Source organism: Lathyrus oleraceus, chromosome 3 (assembly GCF_024323335.1).
Source record: "Lathyrus oleraceus cultivar Zhongwan6 chromosome 3, CAAS_Psat_ZW6_1.0, whole genome shotgun sequence".
Classification (NCBI taxonomy): Eukaryota; Viridiplantae; Streptophyta; class Magnoliopsida; order Fabales; family Fabaceae; genus Lathyrus; species Lathyrus oleraceus.
The window spans coordinates 97,710,550-97,719,742 of record NC_066581.1 but is presented as its reverse complement, the minus strand read 5'-3'; the positions used below and the strand labels follow the sequence as shown (position 1 = coordinate 97,719,742).

Here is a 9,193-nt window from a genome sequence, read left to right as displayed (position 1 = left end):
TAAGGCGCAGAGTGACAGTGTTGGATTATATTTTCTACCTCTTCTTCGGGTATACATCGACGGAAAATACCATCGGGGCCTCTTTTGAAAAGTAAGGGATCATCCCAGTAATAGTGTTTTATGTCGTGGAAGAATCGTTTCTTCTGTTGGTAAGATAAAGTAGGTGGAACTATTCCGGCAGCTAAATAATTGACTAGATCAGCGTACCATGGTATGACAGATATAGCTACGGTGGTTTCTACTTGCATGTCGGAGTTGTTCTCTTCCAAAGTAGCTATGAGTTTATCATACGAGAAATCATCATTAATGGATGTTCTTTCTGGTTCAAGGTTCTCAAGTCTAGAGAGATGGTCTGCTACTACGTTTTCAGTTCCTTTCTTGTCCTTGATTTCTAAGTCGAATTCTTGCAGTAACAAGATCCATCTTAGGAGTCTAGGTTTAGCATCTTTTTTTGTTAAAAGGTACCTGATAGCAGCGTGATCAGTGTAAACTATTATTTTGGCTCCTACCAGGTAAGAACGAAATTTATCTAGCGCAAATACCACTGCTAGGAGTTCTTTCTCGGTTGTGGCATAATTCATCTGTGCTTCATCCAGGGTTCTGCTAGCGTAATATATAACGTGAAGCTTTTTATCCTTTCTTTGTCCTAAAACAGCACCTACAGCATAATCACTGGCATCGCACATTATTTCGAATGGTTCATTCCAGTCTGGTGTCTGCATAATGGATGCGGAGATCAATGCTTGTTTAAGAGTTTGAAATGCTTTTAAACAGTTATCGTCGAATATGAATTCAGCATCTTTCATCAACAGTCCGGTTAAGGGTTTAGTTATCTTAGAGAAGTCTTTGATGAATCGTCGGTAAAAACCGGCGTGTCCTAAAAAGCTTCGTACTTCTCTCACAGTTCTTGGGGGTTGAAGGTTTTCGATTACCTCTATTTTGGCTTTGTCTACTTCAATTCCTCTGTTCGAGATGATGTGTCCTAAAACAATGCTTATTCCTTTGAGATTGGTGATGTGGTATCCTAGTGCGGTTGGATATTTTCTTAAGATATGTAGGAGTTTTTCTGTTTCGAGTCTTCCTAGATCTGCATTAACTATCACAGGTCGTTCAAGTTCTAAGTCTAGGAATTCATATCTCAGATTTTTGGGAAGTGTTTTCAAATCAGGGGTTGGTTTGTTAAGACACTGCGTAGGATCCGGTGTTATTGCTAGGCATTGTTTAGATTTGTCCTCTAAAAGATAGTCTGATGATTTGTCTTCTCCTGACTCTGCTTCTTTTATGCATTCATCGATGATATCCATGAAGTAACATGTATCTTCTATTGCAGGTGCTTTCAAGAATTGGGAAAGAATGAATTCAATTTTCTCTTCACCTACTTCGAAGGTGAGTCGTCCTCGTTTTACGTCTATGATTGCACCGGCAGTTGCTAAGAATGGTCTTCCTAGTATAATAGGTGTCGTATCATCTTCTCTAATGTCCATAATTGTGAAGTCAGTGGGAATGTAAAACTGACCTATGCGTACGGGAACGTTTTCAAGGATTCCTACAGGATATTTGATGGAACGATCTGCTAATTGCACAGACATTTTGGTCGGTCTTAATTCTCCCATTTCCAGTTTCTTACATATGGATAAAGGCATAACGCTAATTCCGGCTCCTAAATCGCATAAGGCTTTGTCGATGACAAATTTTCCTATGTGACAGGGTATAGAGAAACTGCCCGGATCCTTGAGTTTAGGGGGCATGTTTTGGATTATAGCGCTACATTCGGCAGGGAGTGTAACGGTTTCGCTATCCTCAAGTTTCCTCTTATTGGAAAGAATTTCTTTTAAGAATTTAGCATATGAGGGCATCCGCGTGATAGCTTCGGTAAACGGAATTGTAACGTTTAATTGTTTAAGGAGATCAACAAATTTTCTAAATTGGCCTACATCTTTGGTTTTAACAAGCCTTTGAGGGTAAGGTATAGGTGGTTTGTAAGGTGGTGGAGGTACATAAGGTTCCTTCTTTTCTAGGGTTTCCTTATTACTCTCTTCCTTTTCCTTAGGTTCACTTTCCTCAGTAGATTTCTTAGGGTTTTGGTTTTCTATCCTTGGGTCAGACGGTCCTTCCACTTCCGTTCCACTTCTCAATATAATTGCATGAGCTTGGCTTCTCGGATTGGGTTGGGGCTGTCCAGGGAATGTACCAGTTGGTGCAGCAGTAGGTGCTTGTTGTTGAGCTACTTGAGATATTTGCGTTTCCAGCATTTTGTTATGGGTAGCCAGGGCATCTACTTTGCTTGCTAGTTGTTTTAGTTGTTCGCCAGTGTGTATGTTCTGGTTTAAGAAATCTTTATTGGTTTGTTGTTGGGAAGCTATAAAGTTTTCCATCATGATTTCCAAGTTGGATTTTCTAGGGGTATTATTGTTAGGATTCGGTTTCTGATATCCTGGAGATATAGATGGGGCTTGATTTGGAGACTGTCCAGGTGCGTATAAAGCATTATTACTCTTATATGAGAAGTTTGGATGGTTCTTCCAATTTGGGTTATAGGTATTCGAATAGGGGCTTCCTTGAGCATAGTTTACTTGCTCTGCTTGGATTCCAGTCAAGAGTTGACATTCCGCAGGAGTGTGGCCTTGGATTCCACAGACCTCGCAATTCTGAGTTATAGCAACCACGGCGGCTGGAGGTGATACGTTTAAACTTTCAATTTTCTAGACCAAAGCATCCACTTTTGCATTGACGTGATCAAGGTTACTTATCTCGTACATGCCAGTTTTCGGTTGAGGTTTTTCCACATTCGTTCGTTCGGTTCCCCACTGATAGTGGTTTTGGGCCATGCTCTCGATAAGCTGGTAAGCATCAGCGTAAGGTTTGTTCATTAGTGCACCACCTGCAGCGGCGTCTATTGTTAACCTTGTATTGTATAAGAGACCATTATAAAATGTGTGAATTACTAACCAGTCTTCCAAACCATGGTGTGGGCAAAGTCTCATCATGTCTTTGTATCTTTCCCATGCTTCGAAAAGAGACTCGTTGTCTTTCTGTTTAAATCCGTTTATCTGGGCTCTTAACATAGCTGTTTTGCTTGGCGGAAAATATCGGGCAAGAAAAACTTTCTTCAACTCGTTCCATGTGGTGACTGAGTTGGAAGGGAGAGATTGAAGCCATCTTCTAGCGCTATCTCTTAATGAGAAAGGAAAAAGACGAAGTCGAATCGCCTCTGAAGTGACACCATTAGCTTTAACAGTATCAGCGTATTGAACAAATACGGATAAATGAAGGTTTGGATCTTCGGTAAGATTTCCAGAGAATTGGTTCTGTTGCACAGCCTGCAACAACGAAGGTTTAAGTTCAAAGTTGTTTGCTTCGATTGCGGGCGGAGCAATACTTGAATGCGGTTCATCTTGAGATGGAGCAGCGTAATCTCTAAGAGCACGAGCTGGTTCTGCCATCTCGGTTAAAGAAGGAAAAATGTTTTTGAAATCTGGAAGGTTTATAGGAGGGAGATTGTTTTCAGCACGATATTCCCGAATTCGTCGTAAGACTCGGAGATATAGTTCGATATCGTTGATTCGTAAATAGAGCGGTTCGCCTTGAGAGCGAGTGTGTGGCGTACAAATCAACGAAAGAAAGAAAATAGAAGAAAAAGAAACCTTAGTCTCTACAGCGTAACGGAAGAGTTACGATATCGATTGAATAAAAGTCCCCGGCAACGGCGCCAAAAACTTGATCGCTCGACTGGGTGAGTCGAGAATGGGATACAAACTGCAAGTGCACAGTTCTATCGCGTAGTTTTAAAAGATATCGATCCCACAGGGACTTATGAATCGATATACCGTTATCTAAGGTTACTACGTAAATCTAAGGTGAAAATGTTTGATTGTTTGGGGAAAAACTAAGAGCTAAACTAATATCTAGATTAAATATTAATAAAACGGATATCGGTATGTAGTTCGTCAAAACTAGGGAATCAAGTCTTTGTCGGTTTCTTGGTTTTAAAATGAATCGTTTCGGTTAACTTCATTGGTTAAAGGTTCTATCTCAAACTCTCGCTCTGTTGAATAAACCATGATTTTATATTAATGTTGCTGTCACTTATAATTAAGTCAAAAACCATATTTTGAAAACAATAAAGTTGCAGAAACTCTTTTTAAGAAAATACTGACCGTTTTAAACACCCTTATCTCAAACTCTCGCTCTGTTGATTTTAACTTCTTTATGTCTTTTACTTTTGTAAAAAATCTTGTTATTAAACCTGTAAGTTGAAACCGTAAAAAGATTGATTTTGATTTTAAGTTTAAATAGACCGACTCAGTCTTGATCCCTTATTCTGCTTACTTTACATACCGATACCTAGGCAAATTAGCCAGACATGCTAAATAAATAAGAATTTATATCATGCATAAACAGACTCATTCCAGGCAGGCAATATGAATAAACAATAGAATAAAACATAAAAATTAAATAACAATTAAAGAACCTGAATGCGTAATACAATGGTCTTGAACACTCCACCACAAGCCGGTAGGATTTGTTCTTGGATTCTTCAATTAGACAGTAAATTAAATCAAGGAAATAAAACTGGAATATAACGTAAGGTTAAATCCGGTATAAAGTTGCACAATAGTTTCCGGTGTAGAAACTATTATGCGAAAAATATCTAAAAGCTAAAACTGGAAAGGTAAATTTGCAAGGGAAAAAGAATGTAAAGCTTGCAAAAGAAATAAATAAAATAAACAATGCTAAGTTGCTGGAAAGGAAGAAAAATAAGCAAAGGCGTGAAAAGAAAATTTGGCAGAGCTTCGGCAAACTGAGCGTGCAAAAACTGAGCGTTTTTTTAGGTTTGTGAGATGGCTATTTATAATAGCCTTGGTAACTGCATTCCGTTTCCCACGAGTCTTCAGCATGGCTAAATACACGGCGTGGGCATAGGACACGAACTCTCTCAACGTTCTTCTTCAATTCTTCTGAGAGCGTGACTTGCGCCAAAAAGCTAGTGGAATGGTGTGACGCTCGTCACACCATGTGTGACGCTCGTCACAGGGATGCTTCTAGTGTGACGCTCGTCACAACCCTTGTGACGCCCGTCACAGGCACAACGTGCGCTTTCTTTTGGGCTGGGCTTGGTCTTTGATATTTGTTTCCTTTTTACTCCTTTCTACACCTCCTTTTCTTCCCTTTTTCACTTTTGCTTCAAAATGGGTACCTGATGTAAATAGAAAAGAAATACTGCATAATATCTGATAAAATGGGATAAATTAAAGTAAATGATAATATAATCTAATTGAATTAAGTCTTCAAATGTGATATAATTTCATGTTATCACTTGCACGCTTCTATGAAACATCTTCAATGTGAAAACCATCTGATGTCACTGAAGACTGGGTAAAATTAAGGTTGTTTGGATTCTCACTGATTGGAAGGGTGAAATATTGGTTGCTTTTCCTTCTAAATAATTTTCACTACTACTCATTTTTATCGAGTGTCGAGCAGAAATTGTGAATTTTGAGCCGCAGGAAACTGAGCCACTTTATAACTCTTGGAAACGATTCAAACTTTTGTTACACAGATGCCCAAATCACAACATGAATAATATGGAGCAGATGCAAACCTTTTGTTACATAAATAATCCTAAGAATGAATTATGCAAGGTTGTGGATACATGTTTAGGGGTAATTATTGAAAAGGGTAAAGATGAGATAGTTAAAGAATGTGTGGTTGAGACAAAGGAGAGTACCAATCAAGCTGACCAAGAGGAAAGAGGAATCGCCTTTGATCAACTAATTGATAAAAAATCTCCTTGGAGAAGAACAAAGAAGCAGATCCTGACTGAACCAAATCCTCCTTTACCGGATTACATAAAACCACCATACTCGATAATTAAAAAGAAACTGGTTCAAGATGATGAAGCAGGAATGTTTGAAAAGTTCAAGGAAATGCTAGATACTCTCTAGGTAAGTATTTTGTTCCATAAAATTTTAGAACTAATGTCTAAGTTTGTTAAATTTAAGAAGGCATTACTAAAGGGTAGGAAAGAGAAAGTGATCAAGGAACATGTAAAACGGACCGAAATAGATGATGTGGTAAAACTTCAATCCTTACCAGCAAAACTAAAAGACTTAGGTAAGCTTACTATTTATTGTAATATCGGTGGAGTGAATATTCCTCATGCCCTATGTGATCTAGGATCTAGCATAAATGTCATTGTAGCGGTAAATTCATGACCATCAAGCTATGGATAAATTTGACGTCAATAAAACCAGAGTCGTCACCGCGCTTTTATTGTTTCCAAAGGAAAATGGAAAAAGTACGAACAAAACCCAAAGATAAGAAGTTTTCAAATCAAAACTAATAAAATTCTAGAGATTATAGGTAAGGGGGTTGGTTACACAGAGGGAATGTGTTAGCACCCAAAGTGTCCTAGGTACTCCTGGGGAGCCCTTTTTGTGTGCATATGTTTTTTGGTATAAATGATGTTTGATAAAACATGGAGTGGGGGGATAAGAAAAGAATTCATTAATTATATTTTTGTGTTTGACAAGACCTTCGATCTTATGCCTACGTACCAACATAAAAATGAGGGATCAAAACCCCGTAGTTCATGGTAAAAATTTCAAAGAAGTTGATGAATTGATTTTAACAAAAGTTTAATAAGAAAATGCACAAAAAGGCCAAAAATTTGAATGAGGTTGTTAGTTCTTTTTATCTTTTTTTGAAATTAAAGTCAATATGGTTAAGTTTATTTACAAGTTTGATTTAAGAAAAAGTTTAAAATTCAATGGCATAAGGCCAAAGTTTCTAATCATTAAAACATGTCTAAGTTTGAAATCACAAGCAAAGAAAGTTTTTGAAAAGAGTGAGAGGTTTTGAAATTAAAGAAGTGGGAGGAGATGAAGAGAATGCCCTAAGAAAAAATTAAAAGTTAAGAGTTGAAACGATCTGACCAATGGGATGCAATCCAACAGATAAGAATGTCATATAGAAACCCATTTTCCTTTGGACTTTGATTAGCAATAAGCAATAAGCAATGAGCAATATCCAAGAATCGTATGAAAACCAAGGCATCAAATAAAGATAGCCATAATATCCAAGCAAACATTCCAATAGCTAGCAGTCTTTAGTATCTTCCCATGTAACAGATGAAATATTCCTTGATCAACTCAGAACAAAATATCAGACATAATAATAACAAAATAACAATTAAGCATAAAGACAAAGTAATATATGAATCAAAGGGATCCAAGGTCTTGCATCAGATGAAGACATAGTCAAAGATAGCTCAGTCTCAAATGTTGGCATTGGCCAAGTCCTTTAGCATAGGGAATGTTGCCTAGTTCTAAGTCCAGAAGTTCAGATCAAATACCAACAGTCCAACCAGATATTTTTTAGGTTTTTTGTTGTTATTAGGTGTTTTAAGGTCTTAAGATCATAAACAAAATCAAAACAAACAAACAATATATACAATCACAAGATATGGCTCAAATGAGCAAAATGTTGAAACATAAACAAGTTGCATGAAATGTAAATGGCAATGAATGATAAAGGTACTTGAAATTTAAAGTGCATAAAGTAAATGACTTGAAAGTAAAGTAACATTAATAAGAATTAGGAAATGGTTAGTTAAATGTTAGTGGTGATTTTTAATTGATTAAGTCATTCTTTGGAGAAGACTTAACCATTCATTCACAAGTATGAATCCTTGAACCAAGACATCATCTATGAGAAGGGCTTCAACTTGGATAAATCAACAAGTATGCCACTAGCTCCCATGAATGGAAAAAAGGTCAAGTTCCCACACACTGCCATGAAAAACGGGAGACTTACAATCTCACTTACTAGAATGTTATGCCTTGAGGGTCAAATTTAGCTCTATGTTAAGCAATCGTAATTGGACTTATTGTAGAAGTCACAACTATCTGAGGTCGGGCAATAAAAATATAGGTGTTAATGTATGTTAGAGATTTGGTACAAATAACCAAATTCCTAAAACATACCACACACTAAAATAAATGGGAAGGACATATCTCAGTCAGACTTGTGGTGATTCATCTGACACAAGGTCATTGATGAACCAACTAGCATTTAGACATTAGAGAAATCATTGGTCAAATGAAGGATTGGGAAGGAATAGGGATGAAGATGAAGAGGGAAGGGGAAATAGAAACACAAAATGATCATGGGAGGAATTTCATCTTATCAATACCATTCATTCATTTTGGGAGATGAAATGTACATTTCATCGATCCCCTAAATCCAATGGTATTGATCAAACAAAAGTCAAATCAACCATGATCAAGGCCCAAACAGAAAGTTAAACATCACAAGACCATAAAAATGGTTCAACAATATTTTTAAACATTTAATCAATTAAAAATCAAATTAAAAGTGAATTAAAATTCATTTTAATATGGACAAAACCTCAAATCCCTTCAAAATACCAAATAAATGGCTAAGGGATTTTCCTAGGTCAAACAAGGTCAAAGGACCTTAGACAAAAAAAATCATAATTTTTGGAAAGTCAAAAGTATTTTAAAACAATTAAAAATATGCACAAAAACATTTAATTCATGAAAAATATCAAAATTAATCCAAAAAATTATTTTAATTCAAAATATGAAAGAGAAAAATATTTAAAGATATTTGGTGAAAGTCCCATATTTTTTGGATTAAAAATGAAATTTCTATGAATTAAATCAAATAAGAGGATTAAATAAAAAAATCAGAAATAAAATAAAATGAGAAAAAACAAGGGTCATCAGATCTCCCTCATTAATTGAGGTGGAAGATCTGATGGCGAAGCGCGCGCTTCCATCATATGCCACAATCAACGCATGTACACGTGTGGTAATCAAAAAGGAGGGTGGAGATTAAAACGTGGACATGGGATCAGAGGGTTGGAACCTTGCCAGCACATCGCCGGAGTCCTAGCTTAGGTTGTCTTCTCCGGTGGACCTCACCGAACTGGTCCACCATCAACCACCACTAAAATAAAAATAGAGTACACTATTTTAAAGAAAAAAATGCTCAGTAGCTCGAATCTGACCTCAATTTCACCCAATTCCAAGTATATTAAAAGATACGTGGACTTGAAGTTTGAGGTGCATGATCTGAGTTGCTTCGATTTGGCCTGAAAGCAACTCAATCTTGTTGCCTACATTGGTAGGACTTCCGCCAACCAAAAATTACTTAAAATGATGGAGAA

General features: G+C 36.8%; 1 pseudogene; it reads left to right on the top strand.

The window, feature by feature from the left end:
* The first annotated feature begins 2,958 nt into the window (after positions 1–2,958).
* Positions 2,959–3,058, top strand: LOC127133766 (uncharacterized; annotated as a pseudogene).
* Positions 3,059–9,193: the final 6,135 nt, after the last annotated feature.